We start from the raw sequence: 25,254 nt of genomic DNA on the forward strand, positions 1-25,254 counted from the left end.
GTGGAAGAATCTGAGATTGTGTTTCCCTAACCATTCAATAAGCCCTCAGTAGAACAGGCTGGTTTAAGTCTAGCCTGTTCCATTATGCTACCTGGTGCCAAGTGTCCTCTCCATCAGTGTCTCAGAGGACCTACTGTATTTGATACAAACAAAAGCAACCAAAGTCAAGTGCCTCTCTTCACAAGGGGGATTACCCAGCTAGTGTTTCCTTTTAGCCCTGGGACCTGGAAGGAATTCCAGGTGACAGAGCCATTCTGTGGCAACCTTTCCCCAGTGGTCAAGGTTTTCACTTGACCTTGGTGATTGAGATGGAATAAAGCTTTCAAGACCTTTATTTGGTACTGTAACAGAAGAACTCAAACTGAGAGAAAGAAAACAGCTGCAAACACTCACTTATAAAGGTATGTGGAATATATGAAGTATGAATCAAGGAAATGTGGAATTTTCCAAAAATGAAATGGACACTTGAAGTTGGCTGTCTTAGGTATACCAAAAGCTTGCTGCTGAATAGTCCCTTCTGACTCGTGGTGCCCCCAATAGGACAGTTCCCATGCTGTAAATCTCTTATGGAAGCAGACTGACTCATCTTTCTTCCGCTGATAGGCTGGTTGGTTCAAACCACCTACTTTTCCTTTTTGGGGGGGAGAGACGTTTAAATTTTTATTTCAAAAACTTGGATAGCTTCAATATCCAGGCGTGGCAAAATCAGGCACGTGTAAAATACCTTACAATACATTAGATTCCCAAAAAGTACAGTAAAATTAACACTTCCGTTACAGGAAATGTATGACACAAATAATATAAAATTAAAAGGTGAAAAAAAGGTGACACTGGTTTCCTAAGATACAAGTGTACTCTTTACCCACCAGGGCCTGCAGGCCCAAGACACAGAGCAGCAGCAGGGCGCACACCCACCCCTCGGGTTTTGGGGAACCTGGTATTAAATTAGGCCCAGGATGCTGCTTGGCCTCTGATACACCACACGCTGCTCACACAACTAGCTCTGGAAATAGTAAACAGGAGAGTGATTTCCAGGGGGAAATTTTAAATAAGCTGCACATGGGACAGGCCATAGAACGTCTGCCAAGTTAAATTTGGTACATAACTGTGTTCACTGATAATCCAAAGGGAGCGGCGCGGTCAGCTGCCGTGCCTGCCACGGCCTCAGTATGGTTTGTAGTTATTCTGGTGGCCACCGCGTCGCTGGCTCTTCTGTAATTTGTACTGCCCTGACTATAGTCCTAGTCGTGGCCGCCATAGCCCGGCCAGTAGCCCTGCTGGTAGCCGAGGCCCTGGTTCCAACTCTGACTCTGCCCTCCACTGCCACCCCCACCCGCACTGCCTCGGTTTCCTCGGTTGCGGTTTCCACGCCCCCAGAGCCGCACTGCTGCTGCTGGTAGACCTCTTTGGGCTGGGCCACCTTGAGTTCACACTTGCTTCCACTGACAGTGTGAAACTTTTTTTCCAGAACTTTCTTCACAGGTTCCTCTTCTTTATAGGTGATAAAAACAAAGACTTTGGATCCATGGGAAGCTCAATGGCCTCAATCTCCCCAAATTCGCCAAACTACTCCCTGATCTTCTCCTCAGTGGCCTCAGGATTCCGACCCCCAACGAAGATTTTCTTCACCGGCTCCTTCTTCATGGCCATGGCCTTTTTAGGGTCAAGAACCCGACCAGCCAGCCGGTGTTCCTTCTGGTCTAGTACCTTCTCCACGCGGCTTGCATCTTTGAAGAGGATGAACCCAAATCCTCTTGACCGTCCAGTGTTAGGATCCATTTTTATTCTACACTCAGTCAACGACCTCTCCAAGTTCGGTAAAATAGTCTTTCAGGTCCTTTTTGCTGGTATCCCAGCTCAAGCCACCAACGAACATTTTTCCTGCGTCCTCCTCGTTCTTTCTCGCTGGCGATGAACTGGTCTTCCTTGGCGCCATTCTGATCGCCAGCCGGTGGGGGGCGGGGGCCGGTCCGGTCCGGTCGCAGTCGTGGTCGCGGTGCCGGACCGGGCCGGCGACTCGCCCTCAGGGGTGGCCTCGTGCCTGTTTTCCGTGGCGTTGGGCGTCTCCATTGGCTGCTCCTCACCTGTTTCCGACATAGCTACTCACTGCTTCCCTCCGGCCCGCATAGTTCCGCCGCCTCCAAACCACCCACTTTTCAATTAGCACCACAAAACTTAACACAATTAGGCTTCTTTTTCTGGCCACTAATGTGCTCAAATGGACTGGTATATGGCCATTTGGTTGGACAGTCATATAGTCTATTGTGCTAGAAACTGGGGAGGAATGGTGTCACAGTCATTGTCAAAAAGAGCATTTCAGGTCTATCTGGACACACAACACCATTGTCAGTTGCAGGACAGTATCCATATGCTTACAAGGAAGCCCAGTTCAATAAGACCAACTAACATCAAATATGAATAAATTAAAGATTTTTACCAAATTGTTCAGTCTGAAATTGATCAAACATACCATCGAGGTGAATTGATAATTGCTGGTGATTGGAATGGGCAAGCTGAAAACAAAGGAAGAGAATCAGTAGTTGGAAATATGATAGAAAGGATGCTGGGAGGCCATGAAAGAATTGTGCAGCCCTATGACTGCTTCATTGCAAATACCTTGTCTAACAATGCAAGCACATGGACTTCATCACATGGCATTCAAAATCAACTATGTCTGTGGAAACAGATGATGGAGAAGCTCGATCTCATCATTCAGGACAAGGCCAGGGGACAACTGTGGAACAATCAACTGCAAACGCGAGCTCAATCAGAAGCGGAAGAAAACTCAAACCAAGCCACAAGGGGCAAAGTAAGACTTTGCTTATATCACCCCTGGATGTGGAAACCATCTCGTGAATGGATTTGATGCTTTGAACACCAATGATTGAAGGCCTAGCAAGTTGTAGGATATCGAGGGTTTTATTCATGAAAAAAGCAAAGGAGTATTAAAAATACAAAAAAGGGGGTGCGAGGAAAGACCAAAATGGATGTCAGAAGAAACTCTGAAATGTTCTTGTGAATATAGAACCGCTAAACCTAATGGACTAAATATTTAAATAAAAAGCCGAAAAGAACATCCCAAAGGATAATTCATGAAGACAAAAGATTACAATAAAATTTGCAAAGACCTGGATTTAGAGAACCAAAGGGAAATAATGCACTTGGCATTTCCCAAACTGAGAGAACTAAAGAAAAAATATCATCTTTAAGTTTTACTGTTGAAAGGCTCGATGGAGCCAAAACAGAAGAAGAACAGGAAATATCAAAAGAAGATGGAAGGAATATAGAGACTCATTACTGTAAAAAGAATCAGCCAACATCCAGCCATGATCAAAACATAATGCTACTGATGGAAGAAGCTCAACCTACAGTGAAGGGATTGGTAGAAAACAAGTAATTGAGGAAATGCCAATGGAAATGTGATTGTAAAGAGATACAATGCTGCAAGTGCACACGGAGCTACCTAGCCAATGGGCTGGAAGAGACTCGTATGCATGATTGTATTAGGCAGTCTTCTCTAGAGAAGCAAAACCAGTGATGCTTAAATGTGTATGTATATCGGAAGAGATTTATATCAAGAAATGGTTCACACAGTTGTAGAAATGGCTAAGTCCAGTTCAAGGGTGAAATGATATATGGAGGCTCCTCCTGACTCATGTAGTTGTGGGGGTTGATGAATCAGGAAACAGGAAGATGAAGAAGGAAAAATGCAGGCTGGTGGATGCAGAGTTAAATGAATCTGAGGTCAGCAGGGATTAGCAGGCAATATGGCAGGAGGTTAACAAGCCACATGCAGGATCCAGTTCCAGCTGGAAATACAAGCTCTCCTACAAAGTCTGCTTAAACAGGACCATGCCACATCTCTGGGAAGACTTTCTTCCAATTGCATCAAGGTTGTGACCTAATCAAGGGGCTTTACTCCTCCAAAACTGCTCAGAGCTGATTATATTCATCTAGAGTTCATCATGGAGTTGATTACACTGTGTTAGATCACATCATTTGAGATTATTGCCAAATTACTGAAAACTTTGATCCAGCCAAGTTGACACAACACCTATCACAGTTATCAAATGACATGTGGAAGTCATTAAACAATATCATTAATATCATATGCAAATGAAATTGAACTAATGATCATTCAAAATGATTGCCACCAAACATTGGCAAGAACAGTCAGTAATTCATGTTGGATTTAGAAGATAACACAGAACAAGAGATATCATGGCTAATGTTCATATAGATCTTGGCTGAAAACAGTACGAGAAGATGGATACCTGTAATTTTTTGGTTTTGATCTTTTATTGTGATTGGGGTGAAAGCTAACAGAGAAAATCAGTCTTCTATTCAACAACTCATACAGTTTCATGTCATTGACTGCAATTCCCACAATGTAAAATCCTTTATTTCACTTCCTCTCTGATTCATTTCCATTCTTCCTTCTTTCCTATGCTTTCTGAACTTTGTTCTTGAGTAAAGATTGTCTTTTATTATCTCAAATGATTGGTTTGATCTCAAATGATTGAATATGTACCGCTTCCCCTAGTGTTATTATTCCCCTTAGACTTTTCTATTGTTGAATTAAAAATTAAGCCATAAGCATGAGTTCAGTTCCAGACCTAAAGGGTAGCCATGGACCGTAGTCTCAGGGTTCCTCCAGTGTCTCTCTGAGCAGTGAGCCTGCTGTTGTTAAGTGCAACAAAGATTTAGTAAACAAAGTAAGCTTCAGTCACAAAGTAAGCTTCAGTCACAAAGCGGGTCATTTCACAATTTGAGGAAGCCAACAACGTCTAGAAGTATGATACTGGATTTTATAGTGGAGTGGTAGACCCCATTGACTCACCAGCCCTTCTCTGGCTTTCCCATTGGCCTTTATTTTGCCTCCTGATTGGTCATTATTCCATCATAATAGTAGTCTTGTAATCCATGGCTTATGCACCTCACTATCATGTTGGCCAGTGTTAAAAGCCTGTTTCATATTTTATGATTTTGAGTTTTGTTTCCCATTTTCCTCCTACTCAATCCAGGACTTAATGGGGTCCTTTCTGAGCAGTTGGGAGTGGTAGCCAGACACCAGCTTGTATTTTTCTCTCTTTCTTGGTCCCAAGCTCACTGGACGCGTTATTTTCATGGGTCTTTGGTTTCCTTCACTCACCTTTGCTCCAAGTGTGGAAAGACCAATGGGTGCACCTTAGAGTTGCTCAGAAGGTTCAAGACTCCAGTCCATAGTCACACAGTGTGGCTGCCTGTGTTCGCTGACCACACAAAAGCAGTCAACTGTGTGGATCATAACTGATTATGTATGACCTCATGAAGAAAGATAATCCCAGATGACTTCACTGTGCTCATACGGAACCTGTACATAGGCGGAGATGCTGTGGTTCAAGCAGGACAAGGGAGATCCTGCATAGTCTAAAATCAGAAAAGATGTATGTTAAGGTTGGCCCCTCTCACCATACTGATTCGGTCTATACACTAAGCCAACAGTCCGGGAAGATAACCCATACGAAGAATGCAGTATCAAGATTGGAGACTCATTAATAACCAGCAATATGCAAATAATACAATCTTGCTTTGCTGAAAGTGAAAAAGACCAACAGCATTCAATGACAATACGAAGGGGTACCAAAAAAATCTGTAAAAAATCTCCTTTGAGCAGAACTTTCTTAGTAGTAGCACTTCCCCACCCCCACACCCCCGGCCTCCCCCAACTTCTAGTGAGCATTGAGGAACTCCTCTAAGTTAGTGCACCCAGTTGCGTCACCTGGGAAAATTCTCTCTGGTCACAGTTAATTTTTTTCGTAAACATGGTTTTGCTCTAACCTCTTTTATTGTGATGGTCGATTTAAGAGAACAGCTGTGGAAATTTGCTTCCTATTCGGGAAAAATGCTACAGAAACAGTTGTGATGTTGGACACAGCTGACAAGGACAGCACTGTGGGAAAATTCAAGTGTATGAGTGGTTTTCTTGTTTCAAAAAAGGTGAAATGTCGATTGATGACAAACCTCATTCTGGACATCCATCAACTTCCCAGATGGACAAAAATGTCGACTCTTAGTACATTTGGAGTTTGTTCCACCAGGTCAGACTGTTAATCAAGCTTTCTCTTTAGAGGTTCTGAAAAGATTGTGTAACTGTGTGCGACCAAAAAAGGCCTGATTTGTGGCAGACAGGGGCTGGTTTTGCCACCACAACAAGGCACCTACTCACACAGCCATCTCAGTGTGCCAGTTTGGGGCAGAAAAAAAAAGCCATACCTCTCTTGCCTCATGCACCTTACTCACCTGACTCCATGTGACTTCTTTTTGTTTCTATGAATGAAGAGGGACATGAAAGGACAGCAATTTAATGATGTAGAAGAGGTGAAGAAAAAACAATGGAGGTGCTCTGAGCCATCCAAACAGATGAGTTTGAAAATGTTTCCTTTTGGAAATGATGACGGCAACATATGTACAAATGTGCTTGATACAATTGATGCATGGATTGTTATAAGAGCTTTAAGAGCACCCCCCAAAATCATCTATTAAAATAATATTAAAGAGAAAAGAAAAATGTTTCCAAGAATGGAATCACATATTTGACAAATGTATTAAAGGTAATGGAGAGTACTTTGAAGGTGACAGGGTTGTTTTGTTAAAAAAAGTTAAATACATAGTTTTGAATTTTTTCCAGGTTTTTTTGGGGGGTACCCCCTCATAGATTACACATCAACACAAGGAAAATAAAAATTCTTAAAACTGGACCAATGAATAACATCATAATAAACAGAAAACAAGATGAGTTTGTTAAAGATTTGATTTTACTTGGATCAACATCCCAGAGAAGCAGCAGTTAAGAAACCAGATGAGGCTCTGCATTAGGCAAATCTGCTACAAAAGGCCTTTTTTATCGTAATGGTAAAAAGTAAAGATGCCACCACACGCTCTTGTCCCTCGCCATGGTATTTTCGATGCTCTCACATGCAAGTGAAAGTGGGACAATGAATAAGGAAGACCAAAGAAGAAATATGCATTTGAACTATCATGTGGATTTAGTGAAGAGTACTGGGTATTCCATGGTATATGGACTACCGGAAGAACAAACAAATCCGTCTTGGAAGAAGTACAACTAGAGAGGAAGGCAAGACTGTACCTCATGCACTTTGGGCATGTCGTCAGCAGAGATCCAGACCCACTGACGTCAAAGTGATTCCAACTCACAGTGCCCTTACATGGGGTTCCTAAGGCGGTCTGTCTCTGTAGGGACAGAAAAGTTCATGTTTCTCCACCAGTGGAGCGGCCGGTGGTCTTGAACCACTGAACTTGCAGCCAGCAACCCAAAGGGAAAAGACACCCTGCCTGGTGAAGTAGAAGGTCCATGAAAAAGAGGATTCCGGGTCACCACAATGGCTCCAGCAATGAGCCCCACCGCAGCTCCTCTTGTAAGGACGGTGCAAGATCAGGCAATGGCCCCTTCTGCTGTTGTGAGGCAGAACGAACTGGAAGACAGCCACAGGTGTTGCCATCAGGGGTCCACACCGAACAAGACTGTTTGGAAATGGACTGTGGCAGTAAATGTGCAATTCTGCTGGACATGATCGAACTATGGAATGATCTGATATATGTATGAGTCCCAATTAATTTTAAAAAAAACCTTAAAAGAAAACGCCTGTGTGTCTTTTTTAAACAACTTTTTCTAGCTCTCTTTCAAATTCAAGTCTGTTCAGGTGCTGACACAGGACTCTCCACTGCCTAGTTATCTTATCATTGTGGTCGCAGGGCCTGCGTGAGACGACGTGTTTTTACATGCCTTTGAGAGCTGCATGACTTTGCATTGGCCCTGCATGCAGCATGGGAGAGACACACCAGGGACTTGGGGTCTTTCTAGATGGCCTGTTTTCAATTAATAGTTCACATTTAATCAATGGGACCATAGCAATCAGATGGCTATAAGTAGGGCTGGATTTGAAGGATTTTCAAGTAATCATATTGGAGACCTCATTTGGCATGCGACAGCAGAGGCGGTGGCAGCTTGGCTGACAGGAGGCCCACCCCACAACAGCTCTTTAATTCCAGATGAAATGAAAATTCCCTCCTTGCAGTCATTAAGGCTCCAATTTTATTTCTCATTATTAAACCATGAAGTTGGCCAAAACATTTAAATTAAGCAAAATGAAGCGATTTATGAGCAAATTAGAGTCTAGGTGAAAAATTGAAGCCTAATCTCCAAAGGTTATGAAAGATACAATAACAAAATGGTTGAAGATGAAGGGGGGGGGGTGACGGGGTGGAGAGTAAATCTCAGAATAAACAGGATGAAATGTTCTTTCTTATTTTTCCCAAAGAACCAAGGCTTTAAAATTAAGTGTTTAGATGATACTTTCCGACGTAGTAATACCGACGTGATCTGAGAAAAGTTGGAAAAAGATTTAAGTGGCATTTTCACCTCCTGGTAGAACTAACTGGAGAAGGCTATCCAGTTGAGGACATCCTGCGGGACAAGAGCACTGTGTGAGAGCAACGGGCCTTACTTCAGATCCCCATGCCCTGACGACAGCCCCCGTGGGGCGGCCAATGCGTGAGTCAGAGAGTAAACGAGCTTGGTCTTCCATTTCTCCTCGGAGGCAGCCAGCCTCACCGGTTTGCCAGAGGGGAGAAGGTTTCCCAGGGGCATCTATGAGTAATGGCTATCAGGAAGGCACTGAGCTTGACTGTATTGCCAAGGCTCCTGAAACCAAAGCCAAGCCAGACCCACTACCTCCAAATCTGTCCTGACTACTAGCAACCATCTAGGGCAGGGTAGACCTGCTCTCTAGGACTTCTGACACTGTAAATCTCCCTCAAGCACCTAGTGGGTTTGAACCACTGACCTTGAGGTAAGTAGTTCGTAATTTAACTCATTGTGCCAACTAGTTAATCATCTTCCGTCGGCTCTTACCTGATAGTAGAGACAGGGCCTGACTATTTGGCAAGACAGAGGTCTCCTTTTATGGAAGCCCGCACAAGGAGAGGCGGGAGGCGTGCTTCTGAGGACTCCTGTGAGTCAGGTAAGTGCTGGGAAGTAAGCAAAGAGCCCTGGGTCTGGTGGGAACGCTGACCCAGAGACAGGGGCCTGGGTAGGAGGAGAGGAACTGGGAAGAAGAGAACTAAGGTTTCTTGCAAGCCGACTATGCTCCAGGTATTAAACTAGGCACCGGAACATAAAGTAGTGTGTGTGATCAATCCTCACTGTAACCTTCTAACCAACCCACAGCCACTGAGTAGATTGCAACTCCTAGTGCCCTGTAGGACATTGTAGAATGGCTCCTTTGGGTTTCTGAGAAACCGCTCATGGAGTGGCTGGTGGACTTGAACTGCTGACCTTGCAGTTAGCAGTCCAGCGACTAACCCACTATGCCACCAGGGTACCCTACCACTTTTTTTTTTTAACTCTTCGTTTAAGCTTACTTTACTCCCGAGTCAGAAGTGTTTGCTTCTTCGGTTGCTTCTGGGAGATCTTTTTCTTCTGTGCAACTTCTTCTGGTTTAGGAACAAATTGCTCCTTTTCATTAGGGATCATGAACTCATGACCATGAGCTCTGGAAGTGCGGCAGTGCGTCTAGAGGGCTTGGTTCACCTGAACGTGCACAATGAGCAGGGAATCCACGTCTAACCCTCAAGTTCAGCAGTGCGCTCTGCACTTTGAAACACGTGCAGCAAAACTTTCAGCACTTGTTCGGGGCCATCGATCCTGGGCCCAACCCCAGTGCTTGGTCTGGGCACACCTACCAACTCCACCGTCGTAAAGTTGGAAGGGCACGCGCTGCTTCTGCAGAGTGACATCTTTCAAACACCGGGTGGCTTTCGGCTGTGCATGCCTCGATAGTCAGTGCACTTTCACGGTGTCCTTCAAATGGAACCAAGGCTTCAACCCTCTTGATTTGCATGATTTCGTGGGGTTTTCTGGGTCAGTGAGTAGCGAATCATTTTGGCTGATTGCCTCAGGCTGCTACGGGAAGCTTCCTTACAACTCTCTAAGGTAGATAGTATCACAGCCACTTTATGGCTAAAGCAGTTTGAGGCTCTGGGAGTTTAAGAAAGATGTCCAAGTTTACAAACCTCTCCCAGCATGCGTATGAACTCAAGTTCACCAAGCTTCACAGATCATGCTCCTCCTGAAACATCGAGTTCAGAGCCTGGAATTAAGGGAACAGGGGGCTATGTCACATCGGGGTCAGCCAGGACTCACCCCCTGCAATGGGCTAGGGGTGTGTGTGTGTGATGGGGGGCATCAGTGTCAGTAACCCCATAGTCTCTGTGTTAGTCTGGGTTGACTAGAGAAGCAGATTCATAGACACTCATATGTGGATAGGAGAAAACTTTATATACAAGAGCAATTGTATATTGAGCAAACATCCCAGCCCAGTCCAGATCAAGTCCATAAGTCCGATATTAGCCCACATGTCCAATACTAGTCCATAAATTCCCCTTTACACTCACAACGCAGGCAGTTCACTGGCCAGTGGGTAGAAGGTCTCGTGGGCCCAGTGGCAGTGGAAGCATCTCAACTGTCATGGGTCTCCATGTGTCTCCTCCAGCTCTCTGAGTGTTTCGACAGCAGGAAAGGGATGGCAGAGAGAGACTTGGTCTGGCATCCAGTGAACTATTTATCTCGGTGGCGCCTCCAAATGAGGTCATCAAACTGCAACCTGATTGACAGGCTAGACTCCACCCCTTTGCTCAAGTTGACAGGAGATTATGTAACTGCCAGTCTCCTTTAATGAAATCTTCTAAGACTTGAGCAGAGGTAGACTCTCCACAGAGAACAGGAGGCTGGATTTGATAACCAGGCTCTGTCCCCTTAAGACTCATCTTCCCCTTGGAACCTTCTCATATCTTACTATTACTGCCACCTTTACCCCCTCCCGCTACCCCCCACCCCCAGAGTCACCCTTGCCCATTCACAAATCCTGCTCAAGAGACTTTTTGACTTTTTCCTTATTCCCTGTAGCAGAGTCGAGACAAAACTGAAGTGATACTGAGCATTTTACTCAGGGATCAGAGATAACAAAAGGGGGAAACAAAGTTTAAAACTCTTGCTAATTAAAAGACAATGAATTAATCAGGCTCAGGAGTGTGGTTTCTTTACAGAATGTGTGGTCTAGCCTTCAAGAGTCCCTTGGTAGGTAGGCATGTCCTGCCTAGCTTCCTCTTTGCCTCCCTGTGGCAGAGGCAAAACTTCCTATCCCACCTCACCCCACTCCAAGCAGCTGGAAATATCTGAAAGCATGTGTGTTCTTGGAATAGGGGCAGTGGTGGCTCAGAGGTAGACATCTCACCTCCCATGCAGGAGACCCAGGTTCAAGTCCCAACCAACGTACATTATGTGCAATCACCACTGTCAGCAGAGGAACCAAACTAAGGAAGAATAGGAAGAAAGGCATGGCGATCTACTTTGAAAGAGAAAACCACAACTGTCCAATCAGAAACTTTGTGCGTGGGGTCCCCAGGAGTTTGTGGGCTGACTCCACAGCACCTAACTAACACAACATGCTTCTGGAAGTTAAGGCCAGAGAGAAGGAGAGAATTTCCCTTCCTTGGGTCTAAAGGTGGCCTTCAAATATGTAAACCCTTTGCAGATGAGCACCAATCTTGACTGACTTGGTATCACTATATTTATAATCTAATTTACAACCTGAGTACAGAGAGGGAGGAATTTGTGATTTGTCAACATATAAATTATAATGTCTCATCTTTAGTCTAAATACAATTGCTCAAAGTACTGGCAGCAACGGATTCCCCTGACCACAGTCAATAGGACCTCATTGAGCTTATTTCTACTTCCTATATGCATTATCTACTTCCTGTAGAAAAAGGTTCTGCTTCCACAAAAACAGCAAATTCACTGCCACTGAGTGGATTTCAACTCACAACAACCCTATAGGACCGGGTAGAATTGCTCCCAGGGCTTTTTGAGACTGTAACTCTGTACAGGAGTAGAAAGCCTCATCGATCTTGCACGCAGCAGTTGGTGGTTTTGAACTGTTAACCATTAGCATTCCAACTCATAACTCACTAAACCTTTCATAGAGCTTCAAAATCAGCTAGTTTTCTAAACTGTTTGAAGACTTCAAAAACAACAAGAAGATACATTTCCACACCCACCTGTGTTAGTCTGGGTGGACTAGAGAGACAAATTCATAGACACTCTCATAGTATAGGAATGAACTGTATATACACAAGAGCAGCTGAATATTGAGAAAACCTCCCAGTCCAGATCACGTCCAGATGTCCGATATGATCCCATATGTCTGATACCAATCTATAAAGTCCTCTTCAGACTCAAGAAACACATGCAATGATGCCGAGTGCAGGAAGATCGCAGGCCAGTGGGTGCAAAGTCTTGTGGATCCAGTGGCAGTAGAAGCATCTCAGTGCTGGCAAGGGTCTCTATTTGGCTCCTCCAGTTCCCAGGGCACAGGGTCTATGTGTTTTGTCAATAGAGCGTCTCTCAGGGAGTGAGAAGGAGGAGGAGGAGATGAGGGGGAGGGGAGAGGGATACCTGCCTCCAAGGAGGAAATATAGGAATTCCCAGAATCCTCAGGGGAATGCCATGCTCACACAAAGGCCTCATTGGCTATGCAATGGTTGACAGACTAGTCTCTACCCCTTCACTCGTAATCCTCACAAATTGGCAACAGATTATGTAACTACCACACCATCTGAAAGGTAAGGTAAATAACCAATGATGTTATACTACCAAGGGCTGAGCAGGTGGTACGTAGACACTCTCGAGCGCCCACAGCTGTTAGGAGTATAAACTGAAGACAACGCGGCAATGACTACTACCGGGAACGAGGAGGCATATCCTCTGAGCCGTCAATCCCTTCTCTTAGTGTGTACTCTACTAGGGAGGTCATTGCGAATGCTCGCAAGTGGACATGAATGAGGCCATCCAGTACATCCGTTTATAGTAGCAAAAATAAACAAACAGAAAACACTCAGGAAACCATGAAAACGTATACTTCTTTTTCTTTTTTTTTAAGTTGCCTTGGAGTTGACTCTGCCACCTGGCAGTCCCTGTGCTGCAGAATGGAATTGTACTCCCCAGGGTTTCCAAGATGGTCATCTTGCAGAAGCAGATCACCAGGCAGCATGCTTTGGAAAGTGGGTTAACTCCACCCCCTTCACCAGTCCAGGGAGGTACAGTCTCCTGTGGGGGCTTGCCTGGGTGTGTCCTTGATGGTGGTCACCATCCTGGGGTCATAGAATCATGCCTCCTGCTCTGACTGCCTTGGTCGGAAAGTCTCGGACCCATCTTGTAAGCTCTTCTGTCTAACAAAATGTATGTGTCCCAGTCATGGTTCTGTTCCCACCTGTAACTGTGATGGTTTGGTCTGCCACCAATCGTGCTTTGCAACAGTTTCCTTCACCTTCCAATGTCCCTTTTAAGTCACTGAATCTCAGCAAACCCTTGTGAGCTCCTGCTGATGATGTCACTCATCTAGATGATGTGTCTTCGTCTTGTCCTTGTTCTGTTCAAGACTTACTAAATGTCTACCTTAAATTATATTTGAGCTATGGGCTCCCCTTTGTACTCCAAAACAAAATCAATAAGTCTTTATAATAAAGTGCACTCACTCCGAACGTAAGAACAAGGATAGGCTCTAAATGTGTGCTATGCACAAATAAAGAAAGGCCACCCATCACATCATAAACAGAGGATGACCACATTATTACACAGCTGCGAAATTACATCATTACATAGTTGCCAAACCACTGAGAATCATGACCCCACCAAGGGGACCCAGAACCTGAGCCACCACGGCCAGTGTTATTCTTGGTATTTGCTACTGCCCATCGTTAATGGGCGACAGCATTTTTCTTTTACGATTGTCCTACATGGGAACTGCCGGATAAGGAGATAGTCCATCAGTGAGGAGCGGGTGGATCTGGTGAAAGCGACTCCAGCACCTCAAGGGAACCACGTGGTCCTCAGATGTCATCATTGACCCTGGAAAGCACTTGCTGTCAATAAGTATTCCCGCTTAGGACTTGCGGGAAGTCCATTGGGAAGTGGATCCAATGATCACTCAGCAAGGCAGCTTTCCCCTAAAGTCTGTGGTTGGGGTGCATTTCTCATCTACGAAGGCCATACAGACACGTGCTGGCGTGGCTTTGGTGTGTGCCAATGGATTGTAGCAGGTGAAAGCAGGAGAGTAAAACCAAAAGGCTGCCCCTGTCACAGACCAGCAGAAAAGGAAGACAGGTGAGTGGATTATGACAAGAAGATGGATGAGTGGATCTTGAGGAGAAGGTACTCACAGAGAAATCTGGACCACACTACTCAAGAATTCAGATCACACTACAGCTGCCAACGGAGAGAAAGGATTCTGAGAGGTGATCAAAGAGAGAGAAAATATGGCATCTTCTTAAAAGACCAACTGATTATTAGTCCTGTCTGCCATTTGTAAGAAATCATACAAAGCAGAAAAGGTTTCCCAGAAATGAGGAAAAGAGCTCATCAGCCCGACTGTCAAGGCAGCCTGGAAAGACAGACAGGTGGACTAGACTCTACTAGAGTCAAGACGTGTCTCTAATGCGTAAAAGCTGGCGGCTTTGGGCCATTCACTCAATGGCTATTCTCTCCCATTTTCTTGTTTTGTAAAATAGGGCCTCTTGCGGGGCTGATGAGGGGATTACGGAAATCACAGAGTAACCCTATGCCGCAAGCTTGGTAAACAATAAAGGCTCAAGAAAAAAGAAGCTTTGTGGTTGTCATTATTGTAGGCAGTCCCAGGGTTGCCAACAAGATCTGTTCCGCAGTGTCTCTGGAAGTCAAGTGTATCAGTAAGTCAGAACAGGTGCATACAGTTCTTCTTTTGCATACGGTTCTTATTTAGTGGTGCTTTAAGGCAAGAAAAGACCTGAAGCCTTTTCAAGGATTTAAAAGCTGCACCTGCAGCAAGTGAAGGTGATTGAAGTGAAGGTAATCTAATCGTAAGGAAGAATTTGTTGGAAGCAGAAGGTGGTTCAAGCATTTCAATATGAAGGTAGCTTTACATAACATTAAAGGACAAGGACACACCCATTGCTATCAAGTCAATTCCAACTCCTCCGGACCACACAGGGCAGAAGATAACCGCTTTCCAGACTTTTACCGGTACAGAGAGCCTCATTTTGTCCTGTAGCTACCTTCAACCTGTAGACCTTATATCACCCCAGCTCCTTAAAGCTTTACACTAGGGGTCCCCAAACTTTTTATAGTTCACTGTCCCTCAGGCCTGTAAGAGGGCCGGACTATAGTTTTTAAAAAATAAAGTTATGAACAAATTCCTATGCACACTGCACATACCTTATTTTGGAGTTAAAGGGGGGGGTGCAAAAACACCCGACGGGCCAGATAAATTGTCCTCCATGTGGCCCGCGGGCCGTAGTTTGAGGATCTCTGCTTTACACGACCAGAAAGCCTCACTAGTCTCTAGAGACCTGGCTGGTGGGTTTGAACTGCTGACCTTGGGTTTTACAGGGCGAGAACAGGTTGTGAGTAAATCCAACATTTACATAACCCAAGGACTGACACTATAGTATTTTCGAGGTTGTTGCTGCGCACTGCTCTCAGGTACTTCTGATATTTATGATGTTGATGGGAAAGGAGTACAACATTTTTCACAATGATCAAAATTTAAGCCTGTAAAGCATTTGTTAGCAAAACATAACTTGCACTCAGAGGATAAGAACCAGTCAGTTTTATGAATATAATGTTTTCTGGTTTCAATTTACTTTATTCTTTGCACGTTATTGATCAGCAGTGAGCTGGCTATGAAGACTGCATTCTATCGGGCTCCTGCAGGATTGTCTTGAGAAATTACCCTTTGCTCTTAGCTGATGTGCAAGGTCTTCATAAGGGTTAGTCTAGTGAAATCCATTAACTCTGATAAAGAATTTTTTTTTTTAGTATGAAGCTCACTACATTATACAGTGTTCAATTCAGTAGGTCCCTAGGGGGAAACCCTATCTGATCTTGGTGCTTAAAATAGCTGAAGATCCCTTGAGCAGCTGGCTTTATCCTTCGGGTGCTGAGAAGGCTGGCAAGGTTCCTTTCCTTTTTTGAATCAATATCTGGAAAGCTAAATTTGAGGTCCAACTTTTAAGTGTGTATGTCATCACCGTATGCACTTTTTAAATGTCACTTTGGAATCACCTTTGTTCCTGACCTGGCTTTGTCTTTTCTGCTCACCCCAATATTCACTGGAAAGCCTTACAAACATAGATCTATGCATAAATGTGTACATACACCTATATCTGTAACATACAGAGCTCCAGAAAGAGCCTAGTGGAACTGTGAGTAAGGGGTTGCTAGATCAGGGGTTCAAGCCCACCCGGCACTCCCTGAGAGAAAGATGAGGCCGTCTATTCCTGCAAAGATTGACAGTCTTGGAAAACCTATACAGGGTTGCTCTGAGCGGAAACCCACTCAGCGGCAGTGGGTTGGTGCCAATGCCTAAAACAAAGCATGTGAGGTGTTTGTTGCGAATGCATGGTTCATAGTGCTCTGTGGCACCTCGAGAGTTTAGATATTAAGGAACTGTGTGAGACATGCTGGGGAAACTCTGAAAAAGCACTTGCTAAAGGCAAAACCATTCAGGGAAGCAATTTTATATTCCATTTTCCTGGTGGGATACTATTGGAGGTGGGGTACCTCTGTTTATGTGTAAGCAGAAATCTATTCCATAAATTGAAAAAGATAAAAAGCAATGCCAATCTGAGGCATTAAGCGTAGCACTCAACAGATAATGTATTGGGTAGAGTCAAGGATTGGTAATTTTGTAATCATTGTCCTCGTTATGAATGAAGGATCACCATTATGCAGTTTGCCTTCTGTTTGCGCTCTGCCTTTAAAAAGCCTCCATTGTAAGCCTGGGTATTATTTCAAAGGTGTGTGTTATGTCACTCACTCACGTTCCTTGTTCCTGACAGAAGACGAGAAGGAAACTGAGCAACGTTACCAAGAGTGAGGCAACAGGCCTCAGTTCTAAGTCATGCCGATCCCCTTCTTTTAGGAAAGGCTTAATCACACCCCTGCCTCAGGACTGCTTTGCTTCTGAACTCTCTGGGTAATTCTGTTAGAGTGCTTTTTCCCCTCTTCTGTTTGGACCAGACCTTATTGAAGTGCCATGGAGATGCACGAGAAAAACCTAAACCCAGCTCACTGCCTTCGAGTCAGATTTGATCCACAGTGACCTTAGAAGGTTTCCAAGACTGTCAATCTTTACAGGAGTAGCAAGCCTCAGTGAGCCCCACTCGAGCCCACTAGACTCCCAGGACTGCTGGGGAGATGCAAAGATGGATGCCATTGCATGAGAGAGATGATTTCTCCAGCCTAAAACGTGAGGAAAGGACCTTCCCTTCATACCTTCGTTTTTCTCAATACGCTGGGGTGACTTCTTTTTTCCTATTTTAATTTCAGAATTAGTGAAGAAAAAGGAAGTGCAGACTTGTGTAGGGAAAGTGAGATAGTTACAGTTTATTGTGCCAACCGGCCTGATAAACACATGTGGGGTTAATTGAAGGGCAGAGGGATAAGTGGTTCGGTGAGCTTTGCCTTTCTAGTTCTCGGGTCTCTTACTTTGTGATGGTCGGACCAGGGTGCAGCTGCCTTAGCCAGTTCCCTGCTTCAGCTGACAAGGTTCACTTCCTGCAAGACATCCCCAAGGAGAAGCCCATGGATCTATCCTGATGCAGCCCTGGGTCCTGCAGCTGTGTGGAGACCCCTGCCAGAGTGGAGATGCTTACATGTTCACTGATTCGGCTTTCCTCCTGCAGTCGGCATCATTGCATCTGTTTTGTGAGATGGAGGAGGACTTGGTGGATTGGTGTTGAACATATGGGTTAATGGGTTAATGTTGGACTTGTGGGCTTGGGCAGCACTGAGTTGGGATGTGTTCTTGATATGCACTTACCATTTATATAAAACTCTCTCTTATACATGAGTTTTTCTGGATTTGTTCCTCTAAAGTACTCAGACAAACACAGGAAGTGTGATGCTAAATTGTATGTGTCAATTTAGCTAGGCGCTGTCATGGAATTAAACCAGGTGGTTTTGGGTAGAGTTGATTACATTTCATAGTAATGTGATATGACACCTTCCAGAATGAAATGCAACCAATCAGTCAAGGTCATACCAGTTTAGGAAGAGCATTTTAAAACTTAAGGTGTTTGACACGGCCAGGGTTTGACTGGGCTGCAGCAACAACGGGTTCAAACCAACCATAGTTGCACAGTGGACCACAATTTTTTTTTCTTATTCTAAGATTTCCTTTTGCCTTATATCTGATGGGATGCAAATTTTAACCTAACCTTGTGCAGATGAGAAATACATAAAGCCGAAGAATGTGCCTTTGTCGAGCTGCCAATATGGACCGGGATTAAGCAGGTGACTTTAGAGCTCAGCCAGTTCTCAGAAAATCCCTGCTTTGCTCTCACTCAGGAGGACAAAGGTGTTGTAGTTTTTTTCCCAAACCTGAAGACTAAGGTGGGCTCAGTGAGGGTATTTTCAACGGTCTCCCATGCATGGGAAAGCTGGACCATGAACAAGGACGGCTGGAGGCGGGGTCGTGCACTTGAATTATGGAGTTGGCAATGTATGAAGTATCACGGAGTGTTACAAGAATAAACACATCCGTCTTGGAAGAAGTGCACTCAGAAGGCTTCTGAGAAACAATGAGGATGATGCTTGGTAAAGTAGAGGGTTGACACGATGGGCTCAAAGATAGGAATTGTCAGGATAGTCTAGGCCTGGGCAACACGTTATTCTCATGTACACAGGGTGCTATGAGTTGGAACTGATTTGACAGCACCTGACCAACTTGATGGTAACCTGGACTTACAAACCCTTGTGCCCTTCTCTAACCATGTCCTAACTCCGCTCTAAGTTCTGTAAGTCCGCCAATCACCAGCATTCTCACTGTGCCTTTCAACTGGTCTTTATAAGCATTTACTCAGCTCTGGAGAGTGGGGGAGCATATCATCAGGTTGGCTGGCATTGTCTTCCTCTGTCTTGCAAAATGCTCGTTCTGGCATCATAAATTTTTTTGTTTTTATTTTAGTTATAGTCTTTTTTCCCTACAACACAATATGGGTAGATCCTAAACCTAATTAATCTCTTTCGAGTTCTAAAAGAGCAGAGTAGACATAGTAGAAGACAGACACCATGCAAGGGTTGCCTACAAGTCAAGGAAGAAGGAACATCCACAGCTACCAGCACGGAGAGAATAGACATGACCAAGACTGATTTGAACGTTAAGCCTCTAGAACGGTTAGAAAGTGAATTTTGTCCTTTAAAGCTACCCATGAGTGGTATTCGGGTTATAACATTACTAGGCAACGCTGCTAACTGCTGGGTCAGCACCTCAAAACCTCCAGCCACTCCCGGGAGCAAGATGAGGCTTTCTATTCTTGTAAAGAGTTACAGTCTGGGGGGCCGGCCCCAATCCCAACTACTTAGTGAACACCTGCCCCTCTCCCCAGAAGTATTTATTTCAAAAGACGGCATTGGATCTGCATCTCCAGGAGATGGACATATCTGATCAGACCAAACGGGAGCAGATGAAGGGGAGGAGGAGAGAGTGGAGCACATCCTGGCCCACCAGGCCTTGAGGATGATGATCCCAATTAGTCCACAGAGAGGACCGCATGACCGGCCCCACTATAAGACATGACGTCCCTCACTGACCCATAGCCCTACAGGGGACAACACTGGAAACACAGTGTGGGAATTGCACCCGATCTGATCCCGCCACACCAAGGAAAAACACTAAGGGGGTGTAACAAAACAGCAAAGGAATAGAGCGGCAAGGTCCCCAGGGAATGCTGAAGGTGGACTTTGGGGCCAGAGCATGGTGCCCCAACAGACTGGACTGGAAATCACTCCTATACGCCAACAAATGATCCTTGAAATAACTAAAAGCTTTTCTTTCTTGTTGTGTTTTGTTTTGTTGTCATTGGTTTGTTTTTGTTTTATTGTATATTATTGCTTGGTTTTGCTCTGTCTTGTTTTTGTGCATGTTATTATCTCCGCAGGTCTGTCTAAATAAGATAGGCTGGATGAACAATCTGGAGGAGAAAACAATGGGACTGACAGTTCGCAGGGGGGGGGGACATGGGAGAGAGGGAGGGAGGGAAAGGAAGTGGTGTTAACAAACCCAAGGACAAAGGAACAGCAAGTGATCCAAATCGGTGATGAGGAGGGTGTGGGAGGCCTGGTAGGGCATGAACAAGGGTAATGTAACCAAGAGGAATTGCTGAAACCCTGGTGGGGACTGAGCATGATAGTGCAACAGGAGGAAGGTCAAGGGAAATAGAGGAATGAGCTGAGAGGCAAAGGGCATTTATATAGGTCTAGATAAAGACATGTATATATGCAAATATATTTATGTATGAGGATGGGGAAATAGATTTATGTGCCTATATTTATAGGTTTAGTATTAAGGTAGCAGAAGGACATTGGAGTACTCAAGTACTCCCTCGAGGCAAGAATACTTTCTTCTATTAAATTGGCATTCTATGATGCTCCCCTACCAGACACAACCGCTGAAGACAAAGCAGGTGAATAAGCAAATGTGGTGAAGAAAGCTGATGGTGCCCGGCTATCAAAAGAGATAGCATGTAGGGTCTTAAAGGCTTGAAGGTAAACAAGCAACCATCTAGCTCAGAAGCAACAAAGCCCACATGGAAGAACACACCAGCCCGTGTGCTCATGAGGTGCCGAAGGGATCAGTTATCAGGCATCAAAGAAAGAAAAATCATATCATTGTGTGCTCACCTCCATGGGTCTTAAAGGCTTGAAGGTAAACAAGCAGCCATCTAGCTCAGAAGCAATAAAGCCCACATGGAAAAAGCACACCAGCCTGTGTGATCATGAGATGTCGAAGGGATCGGGTATCAGGCATCATCAGAACAAAAAATTTTAACACAGTGAATGAGGGGGTAGTACGGAGTAGAGACCCAAAGCCCATTTGTAGGCCACTGGAGATCCCTGGCAGAGGGGTCTCAGGGAGGAGATGAGCCAGTCAGGGTGCGATGTAGAACTTTGAAAAATACAACTTTCCTCTAGTTCTTAAATGCTTCCTCCCCCCAACTATCATGATCCCAATTCTACCTTGCAAACCTGGTTAGACCAGAGGATGCACAGCAGTATAGTTGGGATCTGGAAACACAGGGAATCTAGGACAGATGAACCCCTCAGGACCAGCGGTGAGAGTGGCGATACCGGGAGGTAAGGGGGGCGTATAAAGGGGGAACCAATCTCGGGGATCTACATATAACCTCCTCTCTTGGGGATGGGCAACAGGAATGTGGGTGAAGGGAGATGCGGGGCAGTGTAAGATAAGATAAAATAATAATTTATAAGTTATTAAGGGTTCATGAGGGAAGGGGTAGCGAGAAGGGAGGGTGAGGGAAAAAAGGAAAATGAGCTGATTCCAGGAACCCAAGTGGAAGGCAAATTTTGAGAATGATGAGGGCAACGAATGTATAAGGGTGCTTTACACAACTGATGTATGTATGGATTGTGATAAGAATTATATGAGCCCCAATAAAATTATTTTTTAAGATATGAAAATAATAATTTATCAAGGGGTCATGAGGGGGGTAGGGAAGGAAAAAGGAGGAGCTGATACCAAGGGCTCAATAGGAAGTAAATGTTTAGAAAATAATTATGGCAACATTTGTACAAATATGCTTGATACAATCAATGTATGAATTGTTTTATGAGCTGTAAAAGCCACCAATAACATGATCTTTTAATTAAAATTAATTAAATTAAACATTTAAAAATAATTAAGTAAACAAACAAAAGAGTTACAGTCTCAGAAACCCACAGGGATTGCCATGAGTCGGAATCACCTCAACGGTGGTGAGTTTGGTGTTTGGAGGTGGTGAAAGAGGAGCTCTAAGGAGAGGTTTGACAGGCATTCATAGGCAGAGAATTATCGCCCATAAATGAAGACAAACATACGGCTGTGCTTTACTCCCCTCAGGATACACTGCTCTGTAGAGGCCCAGGGAGTCTACTGGTTAAAGTCGTGGTCTTGGATCAAGGCCCTGGCTTCGACTCCTAATTCAACTATTACATGACCTTAGCAGATTTCTACCCTTAACCTTTTCAGAAACCCAGACCAGTGGCTAGCTAGTAGAATCTGACACATATGTATGAGAGGGGCCGCATATGTGTTGGAGCAGAATTGAGCTCCATCAGGTTTGTTTCCGTGGGTGATTTTTCAGAAGTCGATATCCAGATGCCACGGGATGAACTAGAACCTCCAATCTTTTGGTTAACAGCTGAGCATATTAACCTTTGCACCACTATGGTGAGCACTGTACTACTTTTAGTATCAATTTTAAGGATTAGTATTTTAATACTAATTTTTAATTGTCTTAGTTATCTAGAGCTGCGATAATGGAAATATCACAAGTGAATGGCTTTAACAAACAGAAATCTATTTGCTCACCACATAAGAAAATAGAAGTCTGAATTCTGGGTGCTAACTCTAGAGGTGGCCTTTCTTGCTCTGCCACCTCTGAGCTAAGTCTCTTATCTTCTTTCAACCTATGTGGACCTGGAATCACTAGGAGGTCTCATGTGTCTTGGCATCTATCTTCCCTGGGTCCAAGAGATTTTTAGCACAAGCACCCTGCACCGAAAGGACATACTCTTTCCTGGCTGTTCTCTCTTGATGGTGCTGAGTCCCCCTGATCGCTGCTTGCTGGTTTAATCACTTCTGTATCTCAAAGGAGATTGACGCGTGATACAACCCAGTGCTGTAGATTTTATCCTGCTTATAACTAATTCTGCCTCATTCACATTGTAAAAGAAAAAAATCACTGCCATCTCATAGTGACCCTATAGGACAGGGTAGAACTGTCCCTGTGAGTTTTGTAACAAATGATGGGAGTAGAGAGCCCCCCCCATTAACACTGTAGAGGTTAAGATTTATTAAACATCAGATCACAAACTAGATTTATTAAACATCAGATCACAAATCCATAATACTGATAATCATAACCTAGCCAAGTTGACACATGTTTTGAGAGGACACACGATCCATATCATTCCACTTTTTGGATTCCAAAATTCACGTCTTCTCCACAGGTAAAACCCTTTCCCCCATCATATAGTTCTATTTATTTTCTTTCACATTTTATTGTTAGCATCAAGAAGTCACAGCCATGGGACTTCTTTAAGATCCTGCTTAAATATCTTAGCCAGATAGCCAAGTAGTCACTTACAAGTTCCATTTTCCCGAGATAGAGTCAGTTAGTGTGGCTCTTCCAGTCATCATTCCTGACATAATGTATTATACTTCTGGACCCTATGACTGTGGCTGTGACCCCATTTTGGAGGGAGCTCTCCAACACAGGATTAAGGGAGCACTAAGTTCTGACTTTAGTAGAAGGTGTGCCTTTAGACAACAACCTTCGTTTTCTTCGGGGGGACAGTTGGTTAGAAACCAAAAACCACACCTCCATCAAGGCCATTCCTCGGTATTTAAGAGCACCTGGGCATACAGAGAGACCCCAGGCCCTTGGGGACGTACCTGTCGAAGAGCTCTTTTTCAAGTGGTGGAGGCCACCAAGCCCAGATGCACCGGAGACGTTCTCTGGATTGTGCAGCTGGCCTGTCATCATCTGACCTCTGGTTTTCAGTATCCACAGGCATCCAACCCATTGACCACGAATTCACCAGTCACTGAAGCTGCATGAGTTAAAAGAAGCCTCCAACCTGACCCACACATTCTCTACAACCAAAGGAGCCATTTCCTTGAGATGACACTTTCACTCACTGCCATCAAGCTGATTCTGACCCATAGTGACCCTACTGGGCTTCAGAGACTGTAACTCTGTACAGAAATAGGAAGCCCCACCATTCTGGTGGAGGGGCTGGTGGCTTCTAACAGACACCTTTCAGGCTTCAGCCCACTGCAAAACCACTGCATCACCGAAGCAGCCACACACAATCTACTCATTTTTCTTCTTAAGAGTGAGTGTTGACAGTTTTGGGGGGCTTTGCTAATTGGTTAGTTGGTTTCAGTAGGTGCTAATGTATTTGAAAGGGGTCCTGGAAACATGGTGGGTTATGCATTGACTGTTCACCACAGGTAAATGTTCACCACATCAGTGACTCCACAATAGAAAGATAAAACTTTCTACTCCTGTAAATATTTACAGTCAAAGGGGCAGTTTGTGTTCGTTACATAATTTGGTGTCAACTTGTGGAGGGAAAGACTCTAGCCTGTCAATCAGGTCACAGCTGATTACCTCATTTGGAGGCACTAAGGAGATAAATAGCTTACTGGAGAACAAATACCTCACTCCTTGTGAGATAATTGAGGTTTATTGTGCCAGCCTGGCCGATAAACACATGTGGGGTTAATTGAAGGGCAAAGAGATAAATAGCTCTGTGAGCCTCGCCTTTCTAGTTTTTGGGTCTCTTGCTTTCTGATGGTTGGACCAGGGTGCAGCTGCCTTAGCCAGCTCCCTGGTTCAGCTGACAAGGCTCACTTCCTGCCAGACATCCCTAAGGAGAAGCCGCATGGACCTACCCTGATGCAGCCTGGGTGCCGGAGCAGCCGTGTGGAGACCCCTGTCAGCTCTGAGACGCTTACACCTTCACTGATTTGGCTTTCTTCCTGAAGTTGGCGTCATTGTGTGTGTTTTGTGATATTGAGGAGGACTTTGTAGATTGGTGTTGGACTTAAGGGCTTGGGTAGCACTGGGTTGGGATGATTTCTTAATGTATACTTACACTTTATATAAAACTCTCTCTTATACATATGTTTCTGTGGATTTGTTTCTTTAATGTTTCTAACACACTCTGTGAGACATTACTGACGATGAGCCTGATGGAGCTATGCTGATGCAGCCTGAGCCCTGGAGCTGGAGGAGCTACATTGAGACCCATGCCAGCGCTGAGCTGCTTCTACCGCCACTGGATCCACATGACTTTTCCAACCACTGGCCTGTGAACATCCTGCATTAGGCTTCATCGCATGTGCTTCATGAGTCTGAAGAGGAATTTATAGATTGGTATCAGACATATGGGCTAATATCAGACTTATGGACTTGATCTGGACTTGGCTGGGATGTTTTCTCAATATACAATTGCTCTTTTATATAAAGCTCTTTCTTATACACATATGATTCTCCCTGGATTTGTTTCTCTAGTCTACCCAGACTAGCACACAGTTCTACCCTGTTCTACAGAGTCACTATGAGTCAGACTTGATCTGATGGTAGTGA

At 44.5% G+C, this 25,254-nt stretch overlaps 1 pseudogene; it reads right to left on the bottom strand.

Moving 5' to 3' along the window:
* Window positions 1–1,164: 1,164 nt before the first annotated feature.
* On the bottom strand, window positions 1,165–2,097 carry LOC142447085 (heterogeneous nuclear ribonucleoprotein A/B pseudogene; annotated as a pseudogene).
* Window positions 2,098–25,254: the final 23,157 nt, after the last annotated feature.

This window comes from Tenrec ecaudatus, chromosome 4, assembly GCF_050624435.1.
Source record: "Tenrec ecaudatus isolate mTenEca1 chromosome 4, mTenEca1.hap1, whole genome shotgun sequence".
In the NCBI taxonomy this organism is placed as follows: Eukaryota; Metazoa; Chordata; class Mammalia; order Afrosoricida; family Tenrecidae; genus Tenrec; species Tenrec ecaudatus.